General features: G+C 45.2%; 1 protein-coding gene across 12 annotated transcripts in view; it reads right to left on the reverse strand.

Annotated features, from left to right (window-relative positions):
* Window positions 1–24895, reverse strand: part of EPB41L3 (erythrocyte membrane protein band 4.1 like 3) — a 145439-nt gene extending 120544 nt beyond the window's left edge. For 10 of the 12 annotated variants that reach the window (XM_075744369.1, XM_075744372.1, XM_075744393.1 and 7 more), the window contains exon 1: window positions 24701–24895. The gene's annotated coding sequence lies outside the window, so the exon portion shown is untranslated. The remainder of the gene's footprint in view (window positions 1–24700) is intronic. The other 2 variants (XM_075744370.1, XM_075744363.1) reach the window with 2 other exon arrangements.
* Between the last annotated feature and the right edge of the window lie 1892 nt (window positions 24896–26787).

Consider the following 26787-nt stretch of genomic DNA (forward strand, 5'->3'; position numbering starts at 1 on the left):
ATTTTTTATTAGCCCTTAATGTTTATTTTACTATCTGTCCGTGCGAAGATAGCCTCCCAGATCATATCTCATCAAAGGCATAATGAGCCAAATTACTCTCTACTACTGTAAATCAGTGAAGGTCCATTGATCTCATTACAGAAAAGCAATTTACACTTGCAAAGAGGGGGGGTGCCTATTTCTAAATGAGAAAAAAGAGCAAAAACCCTATTCCTGGGGAGCCTCATTCAGGAACAACATGCATATAGATCGCTGTCTTTTCTTCATCTGAACAGCTATATTTATACCAAATATTCACCGCAAAGAGTTAAATAGTTTTTAGAACAACTTACTGATCTTCAGAGATTTTGACAACTCTCTGCAGTGTTTGCAGAGTTGAATAAAGGCAATTTCCTTCCCCTGCAAAGCCACCAGCGCCTCGGACTCCCATTTCTAAAGCATTCCTTCCTCCAGCCCTTAGCGATGACAACCAGGGATACTGACCACCAATTGCCCTATTCACCATCTCCTCAGCGGCCACCATAGGTGACGTTCGCCAAACGCAACGCAGAAACCTGAGCAATACCCCTGCTAACATAATTGCCAAAGCATCTGGTGGACTCTGTGCATGTGTTTTATAAATTTGGGGCAGTGGGGCAGGAATCAGGAGGGAATAAGAGACTCTAATCTCTCTGCCATGCGTTGCCTTATATAAACTTTTTTTTTTTTTAAAAAAAAAAGGAGGAAGGAACACTTTAAAAACTAATCATCAGTGGACCTTCTCTACAAACTGATGATTTGTTTACATTTCCTCTTGGTATGTTATAACATATGTCTTGCTACGATATAGGCTAGGTAGGAAAACTCATTTCAACATGGAATTACAGAAACTGCATGTAAGCGAACAAATGGACAAACCAGAAAATTACTTATTTTTGCATTGTGTATTAATCACTTTCAAGCATATGACTCTAAAGGCATCATTTGTTAATTAACATAATGAAGAACTATTCCTACTGAACTGGATTTCCTATTTACACAGATGTAGTCTTATCATGGAAACTTCCAAACCAACTCAGTGGAAGTTACTTAATTCTAGATACAGCATGAAGTTAAAGCAAAAATTATACCAAATAGCTTCAATACGCAAAACGCAGCTTATTTGGCAGGAACAACTCCTCACATATAACTTTTTCAAAAATTGCTTGTACAGCTGCTTTTGACTCCCATATTCAGCTCAGAAAAACGCTGAGGAGATGCTGAAGGCTGATAAATAGGTAGCAGGAATCTCTCCCAGCGGTCTTCCCAGATGGTTGCTATTAAGAGAGATGAGCTTGCTCTGTTGGGCAAGAGGCCACAGACATCACCCAGGATCCTATGGATCTCTGGGGACAGGATGCTGGGAAAAATCAAGAGCAAACCGGAATTGTTTTCTTAAATGCCTTGTGCTGATACAGTGTCCTCCCATTGACTGCTGCTGCTCTGACCACCAGGCTCTGCTGAACTCTGACCTTCTGGGAGACCCACAAAAAGAGACAGGATGTCCCTCAGCTCATACCGAGTACAACCTACCCCAAAAGGAGAGGAACACCCTTCTCGCAAATCTCTAGCTAATATTAATAATAATAAAAAATAATATTAATAAATCACTGGACTCAAAGGACATCATCCCAGATGGGGAAAACATATGCAAGAAGCTACAAAGACTGTGCAGCAAAGCTGTGCAGAAGAGATCTCTCTCTGCCCCGGGTCCAAGAGCCCAACCTCCTGCTGTTGGAAGTAAGGATAATTGGATTTGATTAATAACTGCAAAATGCTCTTCTCTCCTATGCAGGAGCCTCTTAATGTTTTATTACTTTCATTATCAGGAGGAGGTATGTCACTGCGTGAAGGAAGAGCGGCTGAATCCCTCCCAAACACTGCTTCAGGGCAGGGCTCACAGCCAAGGCACAGGACCGGGGACTGAGCCGGTTCCTGGGACACACAGCAGGGCACGTGAAGCCCACGGATGCCCAGCAAGCATAACCAGCAGCCGCTGCTCTGCTCTGGGTGTCACCACAAAGAGAGAGCTTTAAGGAAAATAAAAAGCTCACCAGAGCCGTTACCTGAATTTGAGGTACTGGTCTAAAAATTTGCCAGCTGTTAAAAGTCCTTTTCTGGCTATATTTTGTCCAGGAGCCAGGGGAAAGGAGAACCTAGAGAAGGGCAGCAGGCAAGAATTTTCTTTTTTTTGTTTAACAGAGAAAAAGAAGAACAAAACATAGCAGGTAAGAGGGCTACCCAGTATTGTATCAGCTGTCATTCTGGAAGAAAGCTCCAAGTGAAAGTGGAGGCAGAGCAGTGGGAGGGAAGAGGCTGGACCAGGAACCTGAGACAGTGATGGCAGGAAGAAGAGTTGAGGGAATGATGCACTTACGCTGGACCAGCAGAGCTCTAAGCTAAAAACACGATACCACAGGAGGAGAAGAGAATTAATTTATCCTGAAAAGTCAAAATGGTTGTGCACTTTCTGCCAGACACATTCTGCAGCGTGTTAGCATCGTTCCTCTCCGCGACCGAAATAAAACTCGGGCTATTGCTGGGCTGCCATTTAACTGTGCTTAGAAAGAACTTTTCCAGAAGGGAACTGACATAGGAGAAAGCAGCAGCACTTCATGGCGACGTGCAAGGGAAGGAGGTTTTCATCAGTAGTCGTGATGTATTTGTTCAATACACGAATAGATCTTTATGTTGCTAGCCAAAGCACAATTCTTATTGCAAAGCATAGTACCCCTACCATGGATGAAAAATGCATTTATCTAACAAGTTACATATGCAAAAGAAAAAAAAAGTTAAGCCACTAAACTTCAGTGTATTCCTATTCCAGAGTTCAGAGAAATTTGATGTAATGAAAAAAATATTTACAGAATAAATGTAATGAGCCAGAAAGCCAAGGATTCTTTGCGTCCAGACATAAGAACAAATCTAACTGCGTTAAAATGAAATAATTAACATCTCTTCCAGTAAATACGAACATTTGGAAAGTACAAATTAGTAGCTAAAAATGTTAACCTTATCGCAATGATTTCCTTCTCCCCATGAGACATCATTTACATATTTAATGTTGGCATCAGACACTCATTAAGGGCTGGGAACATTTTGTGTTAAGCAGCGAAAACTGTCTTTGGTGACCACTCTAGATAGTAACAGCAAGCCAGACGGCTCCACTTCTGGGATACTTTAAAGTCAATTCTCAGCCTATAACCATTAGAAGTTGCAGGGCTTTCAAAGGGGAAGTTTGTCAGACTCTTTTTTTAAGCTTTAAATCAGTTCAAAAGAGCCGCTCTAGTAAGGTATCTAAACAGAAAACGAGTTTGTTAGTGCTGCTCCTGGGGTCCTGTGCCTTGTGTTTCTCTGCAACGTTTCTCAGAGTATCTCAAAGTCCTTTTTCATCTCAGAAAGCTTCAGTGGGTCTGCAGTCCTCCAGCTTCAGCAGAGCCACAAAAATGGGAGTAGGAGGAAAACGAAATGCGCTTTTTTTTTTAATTTAAAAAAAAAAAAAAAAAAAGGGATTTGAGGGAAACACAGGAAACCATTCAGCCGTTCATCCACCTGTGCAGAGAGCCACCAGCCTCACCAGTCCTGCACCCCACGCAGCTTCCTGGGGTGAGCGGGTGACACGAAGGGGCGAAACCAGCAGCGAGAGGGGAGCTGGATGGGGACCAGGAGAGCCCCGCTAGAGCAAGGAGAGCACCGAGAGAGGCACCCGGGCTCCCCGCGGCACGACAGCGAGCGCTGGACGCAGCGGTGAGGGGCCAAGCGCCACGGCGAACGGAGGTCGAGAGCAGTTAATGGTTTGGAGAAGGAAGCGGGGGAGACCCAAAGGAGACATCGCGGCAGGGTGGGAAAAGGGCATCCGGGTGTTGCCACAAGTAACTCGGCAAGGGGAGGGGAGGCAAAACCACGGCAGGACTTGAAAGGGAGGATACCCCACTGCGGGGTCACAGGTGCCTTTCAGGGGACGGACTGCATCTGTCAGTAAAGGGGTTCCCAATTTCTGTCTGTCCTGGTTTCAGCTGAGAGGATTGATTTTCTTCATAGTAGCTAGTGTGGGGATACGTTTTGGATTTGTGCTGGAGACAGCATTGATAATATAGAGATGTTTTTGTTCTATGGACCTATTGTTGAGCAGTGTTTACACGGGGCCAAGGCCTTTTCTGCTTCTTGCACTGCCCTGCCAGCGGGATGGCTGGGGGTGGACAAGAAGTTGGGAGGAGACACAGACAGGACAGGTGACCCTAACTGAACAAAGGGGTATTCCATACTATATGACGTCATGCTCAGTTTATAAGGAGCTTGGGGGAAGGGGGGGGGGGGCGGCGGCGTTCGGAGCAATGGCGTTTGTCTTCCCAAGTAACCGTTATGCGTGACGGAGCCCTGCTTTCCTGGAGATGGCTGCACACCTGCCTGCCCATGGGAAGTGGTGAATGAATTCCTTGCTTTGCTTTGCTTGTGCGCGCGGCTTTTGCTTTACCTATTAAACTGTCTTTTATCTCAACCCACGAGTTTTCTCACTTTAACTCTTCCAATTCTCTCCCCCATCCCGATGGGGAGGGAGTGAACGAGCGGCTGCGTGGTGCTCAGCTGCCGGCTGGGGTAAAACCACGACACTGTCTCATTTCCTTTTTCTGGCAGTACAATAAGTGGTTCAAAGATTTTTTTTTCTTTCCTCTTTTTTGTGTGTCAAGCAGTAGGAATTATCTATTAGAAGCAATATTTTTCTAAGATGGGCTTGGGACATAATCCAACAAACAATTATAAATCTGCTTAACTTCAAGCACAGAAGGGGGCCTTTTGACATTAATGAGGCTACTCGCGCACCCTGTCTTAAGCAAATGTGTGCACATGATCATCGCCTAATTTAACTTTTAGTTGCATGATGGCCCCTGCAGCTTCTGCTTTACCTCCAGACTGTGACCCCTGTTCGTGCACATATTCCTTTCCCATCCACCTTCTTGCCAGCAGGCTTCAGGTAAAAGGGTTTTTTCCTTTTTTTTTTTTTTTTTTAAACTGGAAATGCTGCGCAAGTCGTTTTAACAATATACAGCATAGTACCACTATAACATCGGCCACACTAAGATTTAAAAGGAAAGCCATCAAATTCATACTATAACATATGTAAAAAGTTATCAATCAGGCTGATCTGAGTAGTAGTGCAAAGATTTTACAAGGAACATCTCCTCTGTAAAATAGCAATACGATTATTTTCTCTCAACAATAAAACGGCAGATACTAGACTTAATACAGTACAGGAAAAAGTGATTCCCTCACACAAGAAGTCCTTTTTTAGAACATCAGATACTTTAGTCTCCCTATGCCTTTCCCCCCCTCTTCTTCCAGAAAATAAATTACCAGCATATTTCAGAACTGACGTTGAAGTCGGCATTTCCAAAAATCCCAGAAGTGATGGTTTGTTTCCTATTAAAAAATAATCAGCACATTGTAATATGGCAGGTGAAATAAGCCAGACCAGGAGGGAAAAAGATACCACTCCTGCGCAGTGCTAGTACTGTGCAGCTCCTGGCAGCTCTATAAATACACTCTGGTGACAATAACATCTCAAATATCTCACTCAGAGGCATCATCATTTATCAATACCGCATTTTTCCTGCGCTGATTGAGCTAGTTCGATGTAATGACAAAATTGATCTTTAAATATTCAAAAGTCTGATTATTGCACTTCTCTGAGAATTTTTTAAAAAAAATTTTCCTAGTACTGATAACATTTACATTTTCCTTTGGAAGAAAAGATTTGTCTTCATCACTTCTGTTTGTAATTTGCTTTATTTTATCTCTTTCAATGTTGAGCACAGCAAGGAAGAAATATTTGCATGCTAATGCAAATCAAAGCATGAAAGCAATCAAATCAAACAAAAAGTAAAATCGTCTCTGGAATTAATGAAATTCTTCCTCCCCTCTTACATCATTAATTTAGCGCTTGCTCTTCCTCATTTATTGACCAGCTGCCAATTCTTCCCTTAACCAGAATTATCACGAAAAAACAAATTGTCAGAGATTCAACACTGTATTGCGCATTCTAAAAAAACCATGAGTTACAAAACTTTTTTTTGATATGTGAGAACAGGTATGCTTTAATTGACAAATTAAGATCGTATCCCAGTTTTTCTAGATTCAAGAACTTACAGGTAGATGCTGTCCTTTTATAACTTCAGAGCAAAGCAGAAATTTATGCGAGGAAGGAAAAACCCATTATAAATGCTATTCTTGCAGAGTCCAGTCTGATCTAGTTTTATACTGCTATTTACACAGCAATCAGATCACAAATAACTCCGACTAACCTCATACCTACTTCGCTAAGGAGAATAGCTGCAAACGTGTTCGGGCTTCAAGCAGGAGATACACTTACTGCAAGGGCAGGGGCAGTCTGGCAAAGCAAGCTAATAAAACCTGGATTACCTGTAACCTGCAAAGTGCACCATTGGCAGATCCGTATTTTTTGGCCATTGCATTACAAGGTATTATGTCAGAAGGCTTTCTTCTTGGGTTTTGTAACAAAATGAACCTCATGTGATTTTAATGGTGGGTATTTGGCTTTAATATTGGTATTTAAGATTAGATATCAAGTTGTAGAACTTGTGTCTTCGGACTGGGCAATTTCATTACTTTCTCCTATAAAAAGCGGCTTTAATAACTAAGCTTTTAAATTGTTTTCCCCATAATAAATAAATGAAGCTAAAAGGCACTTGTCAGCACTGAAGATCTGGATACAGTCCTAGAGTGGACATTAAGGATACAGATTAGATCAAGCCAACAAAACACTTAAAGCAAAGATTTTCCCTATTAGCTGCAGCAATTTTTAAACTGAGATTCAGTAATATGATTTTAATGCTAGGTGAATGAGGTCAGATAAAGAAGAAATGACGTCAGCGACAACAGGCAAATTCTTACCAATTTAATGTCTACAAATTAGAGCAAGCTTTCCTTCAGAAACCATTAATGTCTCCATAAGCACAGAAGAAACTAAAAGCAAATGACTTCACAATGTCAAACTTGCAAGAAGAGCTAAAATACAATGATGCTTGTTGTTATTTCTTAAGAGCACATTATGAAGGAAGGATGTTAACAGATCCATCTCTTCCCCAAGTAAAGAGATAATTTAATGATAAAACCAACAGTTTAGGCCGTGAAATCAATCCTTTCAATCTCAGGACAATAAAGTTGCTTTCCTGATTTCCCTTCCTCTAGTTTAAATGGATGTCCTTTTAGCAGCAAGCTTCTGGCTCATAAATTTCCAATGTCACATGCTATGGTGGCACAGACCCAACAAGTCGCGCGGCTGCACCCAAAGATGTCTAACTACCAAAGACATCAGTCCTGGGTGGAGGGAGAAGGAAGTTCGAGTCAGGTAACCAAAAACCAATGCAAAACTCTAAAGTGCTGGCTAGGTGTAGCTCCCAAACCAGCCAGCTCAAGATTCTGTGGGGAAAAGAGAAGAAATTGTGTGTGTGTGTGAGAGAGAGAGAGAGAGAGAGAACAGGCACCTACTGCGACATGAATGCTGTGTCCACCATGCAGAGGAACATCAACAGCCGGGAGCAGACCATACTATGGTCTGCCCTCCCAAGGCAAGAAATACCAATCTAAATTAAGGATCTTGTCATCTTAACACCCTTAATCTAGTTAGTTGATATGTTAGTGTATTCTCTTTCTCTCAAAATACACTGCCTGGCCCTTCAATCAGCTGATGCCAACTGCCTATCCTTAATATTTGCTTCCACAGTGCATTCCGTATCTGCTACCTCTACCATAAAAGAAAACATGTAGGTGGCTAATAAATTATTTTAGACCTTAACTTTACTTGGAGATACTGAGTCCAAAATAGTCAAGTCTTCTTAATATTCTACCTCTTTTTTTTTTTTTCCCCTCTTTATTTGTACTTTTCTTTTTCTTTCAGGTTAAATAGGCCAGGGCTAATTACATCTTCTTCATGACCTGCACTGCTTGAAACCATGAATCATTTCTGCTCTTTTCCACTTCTTGTCTCTATTTTAGCATTTTCCTCCCCTAACAGGATGGCAGAAATGATCAGAAAGCCCCAGACCTGATTTTCATGTGCCAGAACCAGCTTTCCAACCTCATGTTCTCAAGACTTTGCTTTCCTTTGCCACTATAAACTCCACAACAGCTCTCCCAAGTACAGCAAAGCATCTCTCCTCAAGATTATCCTCAACTTTGCCACGCTGCAGTGCAGAGCGACTATTTGGCATTGGTTTCATCTCTTTAGGCTCTTCCACGCTCAGCAGAGGGACTTGGTGGACACAGCAGTACCCGCCATTTAAGAGCTTCCCCTGGTGCCACCATGCCCTTGCCTGCAGTTCAGCATCATGATCAAGTCCAGCCTTTCCGAGGTTTCTCCCTCCTCCATCAAACTTCACCAAAAGTGATCTCAGACCTGACCAGGAGGCGCTGGTGCAGCTCTGCCGTGAGGCCAGACTGAGGGATGGAGATGACTCTTTGGGGACTCTCCCTCCCCTGCCAGCACCAAACCAAACCATCTCCCTTGGCTGTGAGATGCCACCACCACGATCACCAGCAGCGTTGGACATGGCAAACACGGGCTCAAAGCCAAGCTCTCGTGGATTCAAAGCAAGAACGTGAGCAAGGTATCTCATCCCATTATATGGTGGGTGACAACAGAAACCCCTGTAAGACCTTTGTGGTCAATTTTAGCATCAGCTAGAAGTACACTGGGGGTTACCATGCAAAAAGGTCTGTTTGTGGTGCAGTGCTTGAATTGATGACGCTGTATTATTAGGCACTCCAAATACAAAAAAACTGCCTTGTCTTTTTAATCTAGTTTTACAAATAGGTTTTAAAGGCATAGTGGCAGTTTAGATTTGCACCAAATTTAATTTTGTTTAAAGAGAGAAAAGGCTTTTTACAGAATGTAAGGGCAATGGAGATTATTCCAAGTTTTGTTTAGAAATTGCAGTGTAACCACTGCTTCTAAACATAAAATAAAAACAAGTTATCTAGTGATCTACTGGATCACTGTAAGACCCCAGAGGCCTCACGTGAGAGAAATTTACATCTGCTTTCATTGACCACTCTAGGAGAAATGTAAATAACATGGAAAAATAAACGGGATTTAATAATGTGTTATTTTAAATTTCAAAAAAATTCAACAGATCAAGAAATAGGTTTTGCCTACAGAAGACAGTATTTAGTGTCCAGCAGATCCAAGTGGCCCAGCAGGTCCACCCCAACACTACCGTCTCTGTGGGGTTGAGAGACCAAGTTTACACCTATATGGGACTGGAAGATCAGAGGCTGTCAGCTATAATGGTATCTCAAAAGAAAGAGAAAAAAAAATTTACAAGAGTTGTCAAGAAAGTGTGTGTAGGTATATCTACTTTAACACCCCCCTACAAGTACCGGCTGTCCTCCTTAGCCAAGCGAAACAAGCACATCCCAACGCTGGGAGGCTCCCGGGCCGTGTCCCACTCAGGGGGATTTCACCACCTGCATCCCACGTCCACGGGTGCCCACTTCAGCCCCCGCTCCCAACCCTTTCCCCCCACGCTGCAGACATGCAGGTGCCCCAGCACCCTGCCACAACAGCTCCCCGTTTTCAGACGGCTGAGGTAACCACCTCGCTGCTCCCTCCCGGCACCAGATGGTTCCCATTAACTTTGTCCGCGCTCAGCTCGCAAGTGTCAACTGGAAAGCCCAGACCCCAAATATTTTACAGATGAAACAATAACGGGCTCTTTGCCAACGACACAGGACTGCATCCCAGCCCCTGCTCCGCATCGCTCCGGCAATGGGTGGGAAACAAGCCAAGAGCTGCCTTAGGAGTTGGGTCGGGGATCTCCTCCACCTTTGCAAGGGGCAGGTGGCTCTGCAGCTCTCCAGATCCCACGATAAGCAACCGTGGGGACAAGTCACACAACCCCACCGTGCCTTTGGGTCACAGCAAAGCTCTGCAGCATCCCCATGCAGGCAGGCAGGCAGGGAAGGGGGGAGGCAGGCAGGGAGGCAGGGGCTGGTGGCTCAGGCACGCAGCCACGCTCAGCCCGGGCACGGCGCCCGCCTGCCTCTTTCCTCATCAATCTCAAAGCGTGGTTGCAAGGTGCCAGAGTGCTCGGGCTAAAAGCTTGTTAAAGTGGCCTCAAATCTCCCTTTAACCAGAGGAAAAAACCACAACCGGATGAAACCCCACTGTATCGATAATTAAATGTAGTCCTCAGATAGCCCAGGTTTTTCTGACTGCAGATTTGCTGCCGTGCCCTCCTGACTAAACATTTCTGAGTCCTGCTTCTTCAGTTTGGAGCGTAAAAGGTCAGTGGCAAACGCAAGTCTGTGTTCAGTCTTAAGCATTCCAACTTTCCCAGTCTGATCCAGTTTCAACAACAAATAGAAGTTGCTTGGATGAATTAACACCATGATGAACATATAAAAAAATTTTTCCTTCTTCATGCTTCTTGTCTCTGTTTCACAGCATTATTTATCATCAGGGCACTGGAGACACAATACGATAACTATCAAATATTTTTCTATTTTAGTTTAAATTAGGTCAAAATGTGGTATCTCTTTTAATAAAACAAAGTAATTAAGTAGCCTTTACCGGAGGATTAAATATTACAAAAGATGAAATATTAAGAAAACAGTAAAAACAAAGGACAGAACCCCATGTGCTTCTTTAGAGAAGCATTACATATTGGAAAACTATCCTGTTGACTGGGTATTAATATTCTGTTGACTGGATATTAATATCCAGTACACATTTCAAAATTCATTACTTCTTAAAAGAGCTCCACAATTAGCTTTCTAATTCTGATTTTATAGACTACCATGCTGGTTTCTAACATGCCACATCAAATAGTGTGAAAGTATATATAGGAACCAACCACAAAATATTCCAGGATCACATTATTGCCATGCTGGTTTAATTTCTTTTTAGCCGGGTGCCCTTTCATAAAAGGATTATTTTAGCTTCGAGTGCATATGCAAGGCAGATGCAGTGTTTCAGGTTGCCATTCGCATACTGACTGTATCTAGAATGGGACGTTTCTCGATAATCATCAACGAAAGCGATGCCTATCGCAATTCCTCCTCTATGTCCTTTATCCACACTGCAAGGGCATTCAAGAAAAGGAACTGGAGTCTAATCTTTAATTTAAACACTAGATGGAGCCCACTTCCCAAGACTGAAAAATGGAAGCTCTCCTTGCAGCAAATTCTTCGCAGCCTATTGCAATATCTGGTCATGCATAAACATGACAGAACTCAAACAGCTGCGGTGACTGTCGTTACTGCAAAAACATATACTGGCCAGCAATTACATCTCTGCATAAAGAGACAGGCTTTAATAACTGGGCAACTGCAAAAGAATTTATATTCCTCTACAGATACATTAGCTTGGTTTAAAAGACCCGCAACACTTGGATAACTAGGCACATACGGATTTTTAAAGTACTATATGACAAACATAATGCTGGGTTGAGAGAACCACAACTGAGTCTGATATCTCTTTACTTTGACAATGAGCTCTACTGATTCTGACTATATGACAATTTTGCACACATAAATTGAAATTAAATAGGAAGAATCCTTTTTCAGTTGGTTTGAATTAGTTCTAGTAAGAAAGACCATTGGTGATGTTCTAACTCCATCTCTCTCAAATGAAACATACCACCTGTTTAACGAGAGACGAGTGAGCTTTGGTGTTAAAAATAGGATGCAGCAACACCAAACCTCAGTGCAACTATTCCGGTGAGAAAGAAAAAAGAAATAGAAAAAGAAATAGAAAAAGAAATAGAAAAAGAAATAGAAAAAGAAATAGAAAAAGAAATAGAAAAAGAAATAGAAAAAGAAATAGAAAAAGAAATAGAAAAAGAAATAGAAAAAGAAATAGAAAAAGAAATAGAAAAAGAAATAGAAAAAGAAATAGAAAAAGAAATAGAAAAAGAAATAGAAAAAGAAGTAAAAGAGAGTCAAGTTGTCAAGATGCAACTTGAGCAGCCTCACAGTTACTGGATAAATGAATTTATCTCAGGCTCCACCACAAAGAATTGCCACTTCTGCAATATTTTGGCCACACTCTGGACTGGCTTCACAATGCAAAGGGCAGGCAGAAATTGCAGGCAGACAACCCTTGGCCGCAGGAACAGCTACAAGTTAAGCAGACAATAAAGTTGTGCAAAGCCTCAGGTGCAATTCCCAGCAATGCAATTCTGCTGACAGCCGATGTGATTGCTTTAACCTTTGCTCAGGCCGGGCCGCTGCCTTCACCTAACTCTTTTCCTAACAAACCTATGGTAATAGCTTCATCAAGGTTAAGATAAGCACGAAGGCATTTAGCTTTACCACAGAAGACTACCTTTTGCTCGCAAACAGCTATTCGACCTGCTCAAACAGAATTAACCGCAGTAACCCCACTTGCCTTAGGACATTTTCTCAATCGCCTTGGAGGAGAGACTAAGGAAGTTACTACTAACAACCAACTTGGACACTAACGGCAATTTCCAGGAGGAAAAATACAGCGTCTATAAAGAAAGGTGCAAGTTTTCCCTCAAGGACCCTACTCGCTCCTTATTCCCATGAAAGATCTACACAGCACATTTTCTTGGTCCCACACATCCGTGGATGAAAGCTGGTCTTCGGGGTCTCATGGATTACTACTGTGATGCTTTGAAACCAAGCAGAGATCTTCAAACACGAGATCTGCTGCTCGGAGATGGTGGCTCGTACTCACCATCATGCTGACAAGCGACTGCTCGACCCCACCACAGAGCACGCACAGAGCGATGCTCACATCTGCCCGGGCTGTTTGTCAGACCTGGGGCTTGCAAGCAAACACGCTGCTGCCATAAAAGCAACAGACTTTCCAGCTGTAGCAAGCATACAGTCGGCTCAAATGTTAATTCTTCTGTTTATGAATAACCTGGTTTAGTCCTATTACATTATGTGTGTTTTCCAATATACCTGAATGGAACATGTACCTGCTCTCAGATGGGCAGATTAATTTGCTTCTTCGTGGGTTTTTTTTTTTTTTTTAAAAACAGTGGGTATAAAAAGTACCTAACACTTCTTTTAAAAGTAAATCTGAAAATAATTAGCATTTGTTTGGCACTTGACCTAAAACCATCTGGGAGAACACGCCCATTTACTTCCACAGGCTTTTGGTTCAATAAAACAGGGACTTTATTAGCAGGAAGAGCATCTCACCGACCGACCGCACAAATTAAGTGTCAGCAAAAGGAGGAGACAATCGAAGTACCAGCCACGGTTGCAGGTTTGACTAAATAGTAATGTTTAACTACTTCCTTATCACAATCTTCCTGTACAACTATAATTTAGGAACCTTTGCCACTGTAATTTTCTCTGCTTCATTTTCTTTACAGCTATGCTTGTATGTGTCAGACTAAATACTTGTTCATCAGCACTATTATCCGTGCAACAACTGAAAATGAACAGCTATGGGAAAAAAACAGAAAAGAAGAAATACAAAGGCTTTGCATATGTATAAAAGAAATTAAAATAAAAGGCAAATTACCCAGTGTAGTATTCAAGGATGGAGGAAAAGCGGACGTAAAGTCACGATAGTCACATGAACTTAACTCTGAAGATAGTCACTGTGCAGGCACATGGAGCAGCGCGGTTACAGGTAAGGTAAAGTTAAGGTTAACGTTTAAAGCTTTTAGTTTCTCGCAGCAATAATCCTGATGGCTTTCAGCCTCTGAACAGGGAAGGGACAAGACATGGTGGCCTCGCTGGGACCTCACCCACCGGCCACATCCCATCACAGCTGGGGCACCGCAGGCAAGAATGACAGTTCGCTTGCTTCGTGGGTGGAAGCAGACAGGATAGCGGTTAAAAAAAGTGGAAAAATAAGTGAAAGCCTTTGAAATCCCACTTGGAGTTACTAACTGTTTCTTTTCAATAGCATATACAGTGAATACCCAATTGCCTCCAAACACAAAGAATGAAAGTCAGTCTGTAAATTTAACTAACTCCCTTTGGGGATGAATGAAAAATCAAGCCAACAAAACCAGAAATACAACAGAAAAACTGAGATTGGGTTAAACTCTTAAATTAATTCACTGGTGTGTTCATAAGCCATACACTACTAATAGTGCATTTTGTACATTTTGTGTTTGTTTTCAAGTGTTTGCTGGACTATCTCCCGTGTTGCAGGCCATCTTCCCAAAACCGCAAAGGATTACTCAGGGCTTATCTAAATCATCAGCAGTTCTTTGCTCCTCCAAAGCTGCTGTGGTCATCTCTGACCCAGCCACGCTCCTCTTCCCAGGCTCACCTATTTCATCTTGCAAGGTTGCCTTGGTATCTTGACGACTTCTTTTCCCACCACTTCCCTCCTCTGCAGCCAGAGCTCTGTTGGGCTTCACGTCACCACCTGTCATCATCTACCTCGTGTTTGGACTGAATGGGAATCAGCTGCCCATCAACCATGAGTTTTAATCTAAGTCCTAGTCACACTCCCACATCATTCTTGAAGGACTGGGAATAGTCATAGCCCAATCTTAAGAAGAAAAACAAACCCAAACTCCAACTACACAAAAAAATCCCGCAAAGACTGGAAGCCTTCTACAGGAAGAATCTAGTCCTCCTGAAGTCTGCTCCCATGAGGTAAGTGAGGTTTGTTAACCACTGTAAACAAAAGTCAACTGATTATTTCCAAAATTTTGGAAGCTAGTGATATAGCTACTGTTGCTTTAAAACAAATAGCATACAGTTTCTTCAGAAGCAGCATGTGGTGGGTTTTAATTGCTTTGCACAATTACAAACCAAAAGCAATAGACATTCAGAGACGGCCCCAGACAGCAGCCCTCCAGAACGAGCCCGTCCAGATGCTGCATTCCTCCTCCTGTAACAACAGCCGCCGCCAGTCTTGCTGTTATCACAACGTCCTCCATGACCCTGCCGCTCCACTCTTCTTCCAAGCATAAAGGACCCTCTAAATTCAAGTGGGTTTTAATGGATCACAGGATAATTCAGGCCAGGAGGAATCTCAGGAGGTCTCTGGTCTGACCTCCTGCTCCAGGCAGGGTCAGCTGTGAGATCCAACTGGGTTGCTCAGGGCTTTGTCCAGTCGGGTCTGGAAAACCCCCAAGGATGGAGACTGCACAGCCTCCCCGAGCAACCTGTGCCCCTGCCTGGCCGGGCCATCCTCGGGGTGAAAAAGCTTCCCCCTGTAACCAGTGTGAGCCTCTCCTCTTCCAACTGGTACCCGCCGCCTCCTGGCCTCCCACCATGCACCACTGGTGGAAGAGCCTGGGGTGACATCAGTTCTGCTCTTTTAGTGAAAGGAAATCAATCCTTATACTTTTAGCTCTGGTATTTATCTGTTTATGCAAAGTACGCTTTGCTCTTTGACTTAGATTACTGTTTCAGATTTTAACTTTGCTAACCGCTTTTGCTAATAATTCAAATATAACTAAATCAGAGCTCAAGTGAAAAATAAATCTAAGAATAAAACTTGGGTGGAAATGCTCATCCATGTGATCACAGCAAACCTCCCCTGATGTGCTGTGGTGACGGCAGCACTTCATCGCTCACATCACTGCATTTCCAGATATCGAAGCGGCATCTCTTTATATAGATGCAACGCAAGAGCCAATTACACATGTACATTACTAAATAGGTTTAAAAAGCAAGATACATGCTGAAAGCAAAGCCGGGAGGAATGCACTCTGCTAGTTTTCAGACTCAAAGAGTTTTGGGTAGCGCGTACATCAGAGTAAATATGCATTACTTCTGTTCCTGGGCACAGGAGCTATTACTCTCTCGGGCTGATCAAGGCTTCTTAGCACATCAAAGCACGGCAATCTGCAGTGGCAGTCCACTTAGAGACCTTCCCGCTACTCAGTTAGGAAATTACCGTGTACCAGTCATGAAGGCTTCTTCACTGAACTCCTAAGCCATGCTGCTGAGGAATAAAAGATACATAACCGGAACTAAGAGAGGAGAAAAATGCAGCAGTGCAACATATGTTCATCCTGCCTGAAAGGTCATATGAAATGTGATTAGTGCCATTATCCTCCAGGACTCTGAATATTGCCTTGAGGCAAGGGCTTTCCGGCATAAGCTATGGATCAATAAAAAGGATTAAGCAGCAATACTGTGGAAATACTCAAAAGCAAAATACCAGGTTTTATCTCAGATTTCTCCAAAGCTGTGCCTGAGAAGAAACTCTTACGTTTAAAGACCCATCTCTCAGTCTCAGGCTCTTTGCATCATACACAGGTGCCGCAGACCGTGCAACTGCAAAGGAAGAAGGAGAGGGAGAGAGGCGATGCCAACCCCCCCGGCGGGGCCGTGCACCAGCTAAACCCGGCTGCAATCTGTCGGAGAGCAGCCAGCGCCCAGCCCCACGCCCACCCCTACGCCTTACTCGGGACGGGGCCACCACCACGCCGGGGACACTCGCATCTCCCTGGGACGGGATGGGCAGCCAGCGCCGTACCCAAATCATATTTGCTTTCTCCCTCAAAACTTAAGGCTGTGCGTAAGTGAGGTTGTCACCACACAGGTGAGAGGTGAAGCAAGTTGTTTTCCTTAATTGAGCCTATTAGTAGTAAGGAGTCACTCCTGCTAGGTCTAAATAGCTCAGAGATAAATCCCAAGGCTGCTAAGCTGCCAGCCACCTCCAGCCAGTGCTCAGAGGCAGCTTTACTCCTACGGACCGCGCTGGGTGAACACTGCTACCTCCAACCATGTCTCTGGAGCAGATCTCCCGGCTCATAATGTTTGCTGCAAATGTTTTTCCTGCAGCTGTCCAGTCACCTTTAACTGAAAGTCCAAAGTGCCAGAGCCTCATCCTCGGGGAGAACAGCGAGTACCCCCAAATCGGTATTCTGCTGGGCAGCCATATGCAGACAAGCAAAGAATATGAACCTGGAAGAGCTTTGCCTCTTTTTAAATAAAAAACCCTCTCTATTAGATGTCACCAGAGACTACTTTGGATGAAAATCTTTTTCACGGAAAATTCTGGTACAACATTTAATGCAAACACACCATCAATGCATCATCTCTTAAAGTTCACACCACAGGCAAGACCGGTGTTGGGAACAGTAAGGAGAACCGCATAGTACTTTTCTGAAAAGCCATCCAATGAATTAATCATTTTCTGTCTGAACTATTTGCAGAAACAACTGAATAAGCCAGAAAAGAAAAATTAAAATGTTCTAAGCCGTTGCTTCACAGTGTGTCTTACAGAAAAGTCATTTAAAAATTATTACAAAAGCACTAACACTCCATCTCATAAAATGACACTATTTCAAATTAATCTGCTGCATATTAATTCCTTCACCTTTGCCAACAATAAAACAGAATAAGAGGGAAAAAAAACGTCCATTAAAAAAAAAAAAAGCAATTCAGTAAGCTTTACCTGTTGTTTCAACAAAACCAACATCCCAAAAGCAGACTTGGCTTTCATCAAGCCCAACTTCCAATAAATAGCACTCCTCCTCTTACTCCCAAGAAAGTGTAAGTGAGACTCATTTTGCAGACTCACCAAAATCGTCCACATTCCAGGAGGCAGCCGTTTGTCCAGTTTGTGAAGTCCACGGTTGCAGCGTGGTCAAAGCAGTCAATAGGAAAATGAAGGGAAAAAGAAGGAAAAAAAAAAAAGAACTCTTGAGATTCAATGAACAACACAACACTATTGTTTTATGTGCAGTTTGCATTACAGACTAGTTGCAGATAACTGGTTAGATGGACTGAACATATACCCACCCCCCAACTTACTCTAAAAAGAAGGAAAATAAAAACAATAGCAATGTCATATTGATAAAAGAATAATAATTACAGGCTAATAATGATCTGTCAAGGCTGGACTCATAAGGAAGATTTTGTAAGGAAGGGGAAAAAAGATAAAATCAAATTTTTTAATGTACACCCACCCCCCCCATCAGGTAGTAGCAGGTGGGCAACATCACATACGGAAAAGGTATATTATTTTCTCATACTGTGGACATTTCTAAATCATCAATGATGAGATGTAACATTTGGCAAGAAAGTAAAAAACACCACAGGCCACAGTAACTGATAATTTGCAGAATCCTCAGTCAAGGACGGAGGATTGATAATTTAGCCTTTGTAATTAAGGGGGTTTGCAGCCTACTCCACAGCTAAGTATCTACGCACGGTTACGCATCTGCAAACTGTCAAGAACACTAAGCTGAAGTAACAGATTTCCTGGATTTGAACCTTGAACAGTGTCCGAGCGACCAAACCCAGTAAGTGTCACTTCTCTCCTACTAATAAAAAGCCAAAGAATGAATTTTACAGCTTTCCCAGGCTCAACATTGATTTCTTTTGGCAACTGCTCCAAAACACTCAACCAATTTAGCCTTTGGCTTTATGCTTTTTTGTTTAGTTGGGGTTTTTTTTAATTATTCCTTTGGAAAGGGAATGCTTCGAAGACATCTGTACAAAATGTCAATTGCTGTGGGTTAACCTAAACAAATTGCATGTGCACGTGTAACGGCAGGGAAAGGCGTGCTCTTCCTTTGCCTACAGAAACCAATTGCGTTGGCGAGTTAAGGAAGAACGAAAGGTCCCGAGCGCAGAGACACCAGAGGAGGAGAGCGCTGAAGCCTGCAGTGGAGAGGAGAAGGTGGCAGTGAAGGACCGCTGCCATCTTCTCCCAGAAGCTGCATCATCATCTGATTTTGACCGTCATGCAAACAGCACCAAGGCTGACGAGATGCCAAGAAGCCTAAGGTCACTGCAAAATCTCTCACAACAGATTGAGAAATCTTCCTATTTCGTATGGTTGGACCATCCAAATTCTTCAAACCAACTGTTCTCAGGAATACACGTGTCCTCGAAACTCAGAGATCTTCTTCTGCCCGGTCCCAGCGAAGGGGCCTGGGGCCGGGGCAGCATTTTGGCTTCCAGAAGTCCCAAGGCAGCGAGCCATTCACGCAGACCCTGGTATGATTTCTTTTGATCCCTGTAGAAACCATGCCATATGAAGGCAAATTTATCTGTTGGTGTCAAAAAGGAAAACATAACTGGCACAGTCAACTAATTTGCAGCCCCCCTATGGATAGTGGCTGATGAGTTACCTCCTCCTCTGCCTCCACGGCCCATTAATAAGACAGCACGAGAGACTGCAGAAGAAGGATGACGATTGCTCATGTATTTACCACTTTGCTAGTGAGCAACTCTTTTTTGTTGCTGTTTTTGTAGGAGTGCTTTTACAGAAGAAGCCTTTCCAATGCCTTCATGTGAAGAATATTGGAGAGGAAAGGGAAAAGAGATTGCAAAGGATTTGCCTTCATTTCTGATTTCTCTTGTCAGTCTTGTGAACTGCAGTTCTTCCCCAGAGATGTGACCATGCACCATTACTGTCTGTGTGACTGTGGCTACAGATTGCCCTCAAGATATTACCTGCCTTTTCCCTCTGTAAGGAAAGCTGAGATTACTGGGAGGACATTTTTATTGGAGCAGACATGACTCCAAGATGCTCCCAAGAAATGTAACGGCCATTGAGTGACCTGACTAATCACAGGACTTCAAATTGAGGAAAGTAAGATTTTGATGGTGCCATGGAACAAGATGAACATTAATGAACTTAGCAGGAGACGAGAGGTCAAGAGGTCACAGGAAAGCAGATGCTGAGTAGGTGGGAATGCTGGGAAACGTGGTGTGCAGAAAAGGAACAGAAGGGTATAGATGACTAAAATGGTGGAATTTGAGCAGGACAGCTGCTGAAATATAGTTTATTTCGGATGACAAGGTGGCAGAAGAGAGGGATAGTAACGCAGCATCCCCATTGACAATACTGCATATGCATTTCTGAGCAAGAACCAAAGGTGATTGTTGAAGTTTGATATGTTATAAGGGGCAGCTTTCCATTAGCAGCTCAGGTTTGTGAGGAAAGAGAGAAAGAAGAAAAAAAAAAAAAGTCATGATATGCCATGACAGGATCGATGGATGGGATGTAAATTGCCTTGTGCACTGCAGCAGCGTCCACTGCCTACACTATGTGCCAGTTGCTTGGGTCAGGGTGAGGAGAGGTACATCAGAGCAAGACCACAGAGACATTTTGCATTCCCCTTGCCTCTCTTTGCATGCTGTTTTTGCATGACACTGGTTATGAAACTGAAAACGTTGGTTCAGCTTCAGGCAGCAATTTTAGGGTCAATTGCTTCTTCACCAGACACTGAAATCACAATTTTTCAAGCATCAAATTAACTGTGAATGTTTTAGGGGACAGTGAACTTTGGTTATGCATTATTACTATGGGTCCCCCTCCTCAAAAGCCTATCTTGTAATCCCTCTTGATATGTCAGGCGCTTTTTTTTTTGCTAGAATCACACTTTAAGATGAACTCTGCAATTACGCTACTTGCTTTTTGCTCCATCAACTCATTCCCAACTGTTACGCACTCTCCAGTGTACACATCTCAAGTGGAGGAATACATTTTCAAAACCATGCGAAGCATTTTATCCATTTATCACAAAAGTACATCAATATAGGTTTTCCAGCTGAAAGCTTTTGAAAGTTCCCTCAAAACTTTTATGGTTCAGCTTGGATCCATTCGTAATCCTCAGACAGGCTAAAAGACTCAACTGGCACGAGCACACCACGGAATAAACAAACAATAAAGCCTTAATGAAGTCAGCTATACAACAAAAACTCAAAAAACAAGGCTATGCATCTTTCCCTAATACTATCAGTACGATACAGAACAACTACAAGCCCTGATGCTGCAACAGATTTCAGTCTGGATGCTGCTGAATCAAACTGGTACTCAAACAGCATCCCAGCCAAAGCTCCAGTGGGCTAGAAGAGATGGAAACTAATGGAAATTGGAAAGCCATTGCTGGAGATGATGTCAGATTCGGATTTATGATTTCACCTGCCAGTGGAACTTCCAAAACAGAAACAAACTTCTATATTTTACTCTTCTATGCAAATGTTATTAAAGTGTGCATATGAAAGAATATTCTTTAAAATGGAAAAGACCATCCAGTAATATCCTGCAAATTCTATACATCTTCAGCTAATCCAAATGAGAAGTGCTATTTTGTATCAAAATGGGATGCTCATAAAACTTTATGGAAATAAGATAGCTGACATGAGAAATGATGAAATCAGCAGTGCTATGGAGATTTAACATTTAAATGATGCATAACGTACAGTCGAGCTTGGTTTGCTTGGTCTCCCTTTCAGGTCTACAGCCCTATCTCTGCAGCTTGATATCCGACCGTTGAGACAACTGTGAAAGCTTATCACATCATAAGCAATGAGCTGTACAACTGAAAATTCCCAGTTGCTTTCAGTAAAGCAAAGGCAGCATTAAACATCAGCAGTATCAAAAATCCTTCCTCTCTTCTTGCCACATAAACCCCAAATGCTATGTGAGGTTCACAAAACACAAGCTATGGTAAGTCCTCAGAAGGCGAGAAACTTCAGGTCTTAGCAAGGTTTCGTGGGTTCACCCAAGAACATCTCTATGAAAAAGCTATGCACCCATATGTAAATAAACATATACATAAGCAGAGTATACGTATGTATACATACACACAAATGCATATATAAATTATATATAATTTATATCAAGCGTGCTCATCACCCAGCAGGTGGCACTCGTACCACAAACTCCTGAGGCTGGAGCACTGTTGGAGACTGTGAACAGGCACTGCTCTACAGGAGGCACCATCTTCCTGAAAGGTAAGACCACCATGGGCACAAAAGCATTCACCACCCTTTTGCAAGACCTGAAGTGTCAAGTCCAGCATCCGGGCCAAGATCCCATTAAGCTTACTGGTTGGGTACCGCCTCCATTAATTCCCTCGACAGCTGCAAGACTTCCCTTCACTGCTGCTAATTCTCAAGTGCTCTTGCAGCCTTTCCAGAGGAGCAACATTTTGGGGACTGAAAGGGTTCTGGAATATTTTTGATGTAGAAGCATCACGTTATGATGTCAAGAACAATACAATTAAATGTAAAGCTTCCTTCAGACTTCATCACTTCTTTTCTCCACCCAACTAGCTTTCAATTAGTACCACTAATAATTTGGGCTTTTGAAGATCTCATGAATGAGCAAATCAGAACTGGCAGAGGAAATGCTGTTTTCCTTTGATTAAAATTGAAGACTTGTTTTCACCCATGACTTAAGTGTCACTATCGTATATACATTCTTAATATACCTCTTCTTCAGCTGAGTGGTGCTTCAACTTCAGCTGAGTGGGTTTGTTTTTAAAAAAATATTTTCCTTTCAAATTCAATATTCCACCCATCTCCCTCCCCTCTTTAAAAAAAAAAAAACAACTCAGTTTAGAAGCATCAGTCTGAAAACATCAGCTCTGCATGGAGCAGTGCTGTTCCCTGTAAGAGAATGCCTTGTGTCAGATTGAAAGATGCCTTTCCAAGGTCATTTCATGTTCCAATGGGTTTGTTATGAAGTTGTGGAACGGCAGATAAGGTTGCGCGAGATAGTAAAGTGCCTTCCTAAGCTAGTTCTGGGCAGTAATGTGCAACCAATATTTGAGCAAAGGACTTCTATAACATTTACCTCTGAAAGAAAGTTCATATGCTGAGATAAATGCTGCTGCAGGAAGGACAGGAGTAGTACCGAGATACTGATAATCTGTTTTCCGGCTGTATCCCAATTAAAAAAAAAAAAAAAAAATCAAAGAAAAGGCCATTTTCTTGACGAATTTACATTAACTACACATGTTTATGGCACTTGGCAAAGGTGTGTGTGTGGGGGGGGCTTTTCTAGGAATATTAGGGGGTATCTCTTCAGGAAGTTTTGTTAAAATACCCAACACTTTGTAATAATGAGAATCTGACATTAAAAATCCATTTAGAATCAACAGTGACACTTGCAAGTTACAAGAATACCAGAGTAGCTCCCATTAGGTACCAGGACCAACCATTTCCAAGGTTAAAAAGAAATGAAAAGGAAAAAAAATCCCAAAGCATATCTAAGAATGTTTCTTTGAAAGTCTTGGAATGACAGTGTGAGGAATGATGATCCAGTATTTTTAGACTGCTTCAAATATAGCCCAAAAATGGAGGAAACCATATAACAGTTTCCCCTTAGTAAGCTTTTAATACCGCCCGAGCCTATCCCAAACTCTGAAAGAAGGTAAGCATCTGGCAGCACACCGAATTGCGTGTCACCATTTCAGCCATCGCATCAGGGACTGAATCCTTCCCTGGAAAGAACAGAGGAACAAGCATACGAACTCCAGAGAGACAGAGAGAGCGGGGGGGGGAAAATAGCCTTCTCACAAATGGTTAGCTACATCTTAATGGGGTTTAAACCTTGATGAAGGACCATCGATTTGGGAACCAAACCCACAAGCACTCGGCATCGAAACAGCCCTAGCGAAGGGGTTGCGGGGGTGTTTTTTCAAGTCCCAAATGAGCGTTTTGGGGGGTCTAACAGCCTGTCAGGAAAAATTAGAAAAATGGCCACCCAGCGCCGAACTGTGCACAAAATGCAGAGTTTCGGTGCTTCCAGTTCTGCATTGCACCCTGCTCTCCCAGCCCCAGCCCCTCCCATCCCCACATGCTCCCAAACACCGCCGGCGCCCCTCCGCGCCGCTCCCCCATGGCCCGGAGCGTGGGGCTATGGGTCCCTAAGTGCCATCTGCAATCACTCCCGGGGCTCTATTACTACTACTTTTAATTTTCCTGCTAGTATCACTTTTCTAATCAACTGCTGTCACTACAGAAATGTAAGTGTCGCCGGCTGAGTAGTTTTGGGGTTTTTTTAAACATCCGAAAAGGTGTGTGTGTGGGGGGGAAACACCTCATAAATATCCACTATTAAACATTTTTAACGCTAAAGACGCACTGACCCCGCCGACCGCCCGCAAAATCCTGTGGCTTCCTCAGGACTGGCCCCACGCCTACACTAAAGCACCCCAAAAACGGGCTTCAGCGCTCCATCAGCACCGGTTGGGCTTACCCGGAGATGTTCCCCCGGCCGCGCTCCAGCCTGCGCAGCGCAGCGCGGCTTCCCCCCCCACCCCGTCCCCGGCTTCCCCCCTTCCCCCTCCCCTCCCGCAGCCGCCCCCGCCGCGCACGGCTGAAATCCCGTAACTTTGCCCTGCAGCCGCCGCTAAGGGCGCACCCCAGCCGCCCCCCCCCCCCCCCCCCCTTCCCCGGGCGGATCATCCGCGGGAGATGCTGCGCTCCGCGGAAGGGGGAGAGAGGCGGGAAGGGCGGCTGAGGGACAGGCTCCCGCAAGAGCCGTACCCGCCTGCGGCACTCCCGCACCGCACCGCACCGCGCAGCACGCACCGCGCCGCGGACAGCAAGTCCGCTCCGCCGCCGGAGAGGGGGCGAGCCCTGCCCGAGGGCACCCCGAAACGACCCCGGGGAAAGGGGGGGGGGGGGGGGCGCGGAATGGGACACCCCAAACTGCCAAAAGCAAAAACGCGGAGGGGGGAAAGAGGAAGAAGAGGCCACCCCGCGCCGCAGACCCGCGGGTCCCCCCCCGGGCTCCCCGCGCAGCGGCGCGGAGCGGTGCGCAGCGGCACGGCAGCCCGCGGGGGCGGCCGGGGCAGCGCACGCCCCTCGGCCCTCCCCGTTGACCTCAAGCCAAGGACAGCTCGGCGGTCCCGCTGCGCATCGCGACCCGGCGAGCCGTGCAGCGCTGCGCCGGGCCGGGCGGTAGGAAGGGCGGCCCGGGGATCGAGGGGAGCGGGGAACGGCGGCTCCTCACCTGAGCCTGCCCCGGGAGGTGTTTTCTGCCGCCGCTACGGGAGGCGCCTCCTCCCCGCTCTCCGCGGGGAAGGCTGGCGCGGAGAACCCCGGCCCGCCGAAGTTACGCGGAGCCGCGATCCCACCTGCAGCGCCCAGCAGACTCCGGCAGCCGGCTCGGCTCGGCTCGGCACCGCACGGCTCGGCCCGCCCCCCCGACTCCCGATTGGCACCGCCGCCGCGCCCGCCCCGCCCCCGCCCGCCCGCCCGGGGAGCCCGCGGGGGTGGCCGGGGCCCGGGGCCGCCCGGGCGGCGATGGGCAGCGGGGTCCGAGTCGCCCCCGCCCGCGGGGCCGCCCGCAGCTCCGCAGAGCTGGCAGTCGGGAGCAGGTGAGGAGCGGTGCGGGGCATCAGCTCCCCCTGCCACCCCCTCGTCCTTTTAGTTTTTCTTTTTCTTTTCTGGGGAAATAGAAGGGAAAATCGTAAAAGCGGTTCCGTGACGTTACTTTGTGCCATCATTCGGTGCCATTAGGCGTATGAGGAGCCCGTTGCCCCAGCCGGCGCTGAGAGGCTCCGGTGCAGGCGCTGCCGCCCGGTCCGAACTAGCTGAACGGGGTCATTAGTGCCCCGAGGAGGGCAGGGTGTAACGGGGTGAGCGCTCCGTGGCAGACCCAGGGAAACAGCGAACTTCTTTGCAACAGCTAAAGGACAGGGTCGGGTGAGCAGCCCCGGGACTTCCCCAGCCGCAGTGCCCACCAGAAAACGCGAGGTCCCCGTCCTTTCGGTCTCCTTCCCTCAACGGCCCATAGCAATTTCTTGGGGTTTTTTTGTTTAAATTATAGGTAGCCCGTGCACAAGTGCAGTTCAGACACAGAGAGGGACGGACTATAGCAGGTGTGGGACAGAAATGAGAATACAACTGCACTGGTGGGAGTGGGAAAAGACAGTTTGTCATCTCCAGATAGTGGGAATCCCCCCTTGGATGTGGAAGTTATCACCCTGAACCTCCAGAGCAGTGAGGGAACACACCATCCCAAGATGGGAAACCCTCTGCCAGATTTGGAGGTGATGGGGAGACCCCAGCAGAAGTGAGAACTTTCCTGGAGAAAAGCACACTGAGGAAGGACCAGCACCGCTCAGGGCTGACTTGTCTTGGGCAAAGCGGTTGTGAGACATCCTACTAGATGACAGGAAGAGTGTTCCCAGGCCAGCCACTCTGGTGTCATGCCTAAGCCATTAACGCCAAGATTATACTTGACCCTGTCGAGGTCTGTAAGCCACGACCAGGCTGACTTATCCCCCGTGGGAGGCAGCCAAAACTGCCGCATTTAGAAAGCCTGCCGGCTACGCCGCGCCGGCGGCGCTTAACATCCAGCAAATCCCTCTGCCCGGCGGTGGGGAAGGCCGTGTCCCTTCCCGGAGCTGAGCGGCAGGGGCAGGCAGGCTCCCTCCCAAATGCCATGGTGCAAGGCTGCGTTTGGAAGGGCTACGGCGTCCCTTGGCCCTCGGCCAGCAGCGCCTGCTGGCACCTCTGCCTGAAGTTTGCCCGTGATAGAAATTACTGCTGAAATCCACCACACGTAGTCCGAAGAGTTCAAAGGATACTGGTGAGGGAGATCTCCTTGTGAGGGGGACGCGGGGTGCCAGCTGCCAGTGGCAAAGGTTGAAGTTGCAATGAGGAAATTTTTGTTGAGTGTGTGAGATAATTTTCTGCGATAAGTTATGCTTAGGTTGGCTGAGCGAGAACATCCTGCTATCGAAGGGAGTTGTGCGGCAAGCAAATTTCCTGGTTGCTTGCATTTTTTATTTATTTTTTTACTGGGGAGCTATGTACAGTTATTGACTTTTACAGCTTTGCAAATTGATATGCAAGATGTGATGGGCTCAAAGAGCTGGAGGCAAAATTTAGTTAAATAGCCTGACTTGATTTTTCTGCTACTTGGCAAAGCATTCATGGAAACTAAAGTCCCAGGTCTATGGCAGGATGCACAGGATGAGCTGAGGGAGCTTGGACCTGGCCCTGGCTGATGCATCGGCAGGTGTCCACGAGCTGAGAGCCGGCGTTGTCACACCAAGGTGACACGGCTTTGGCTGGCCACGGCGAGGCCGA

The sequence above is a fragment of the Balearica regulorum genome, chromosome 2 (assembly GCF_011004875.1).
Source record: "Balearica regulorum gibbericeps isolate bBalReg1 chromosome 2, bBalReg1.pri, whole genome shotgun sequence".
Lineage (NCBI taxonomy): Eukaryota > Metazoa > Chordata > Aves > Gruiformes > Gruidae > Balearica > Balearica regulorum.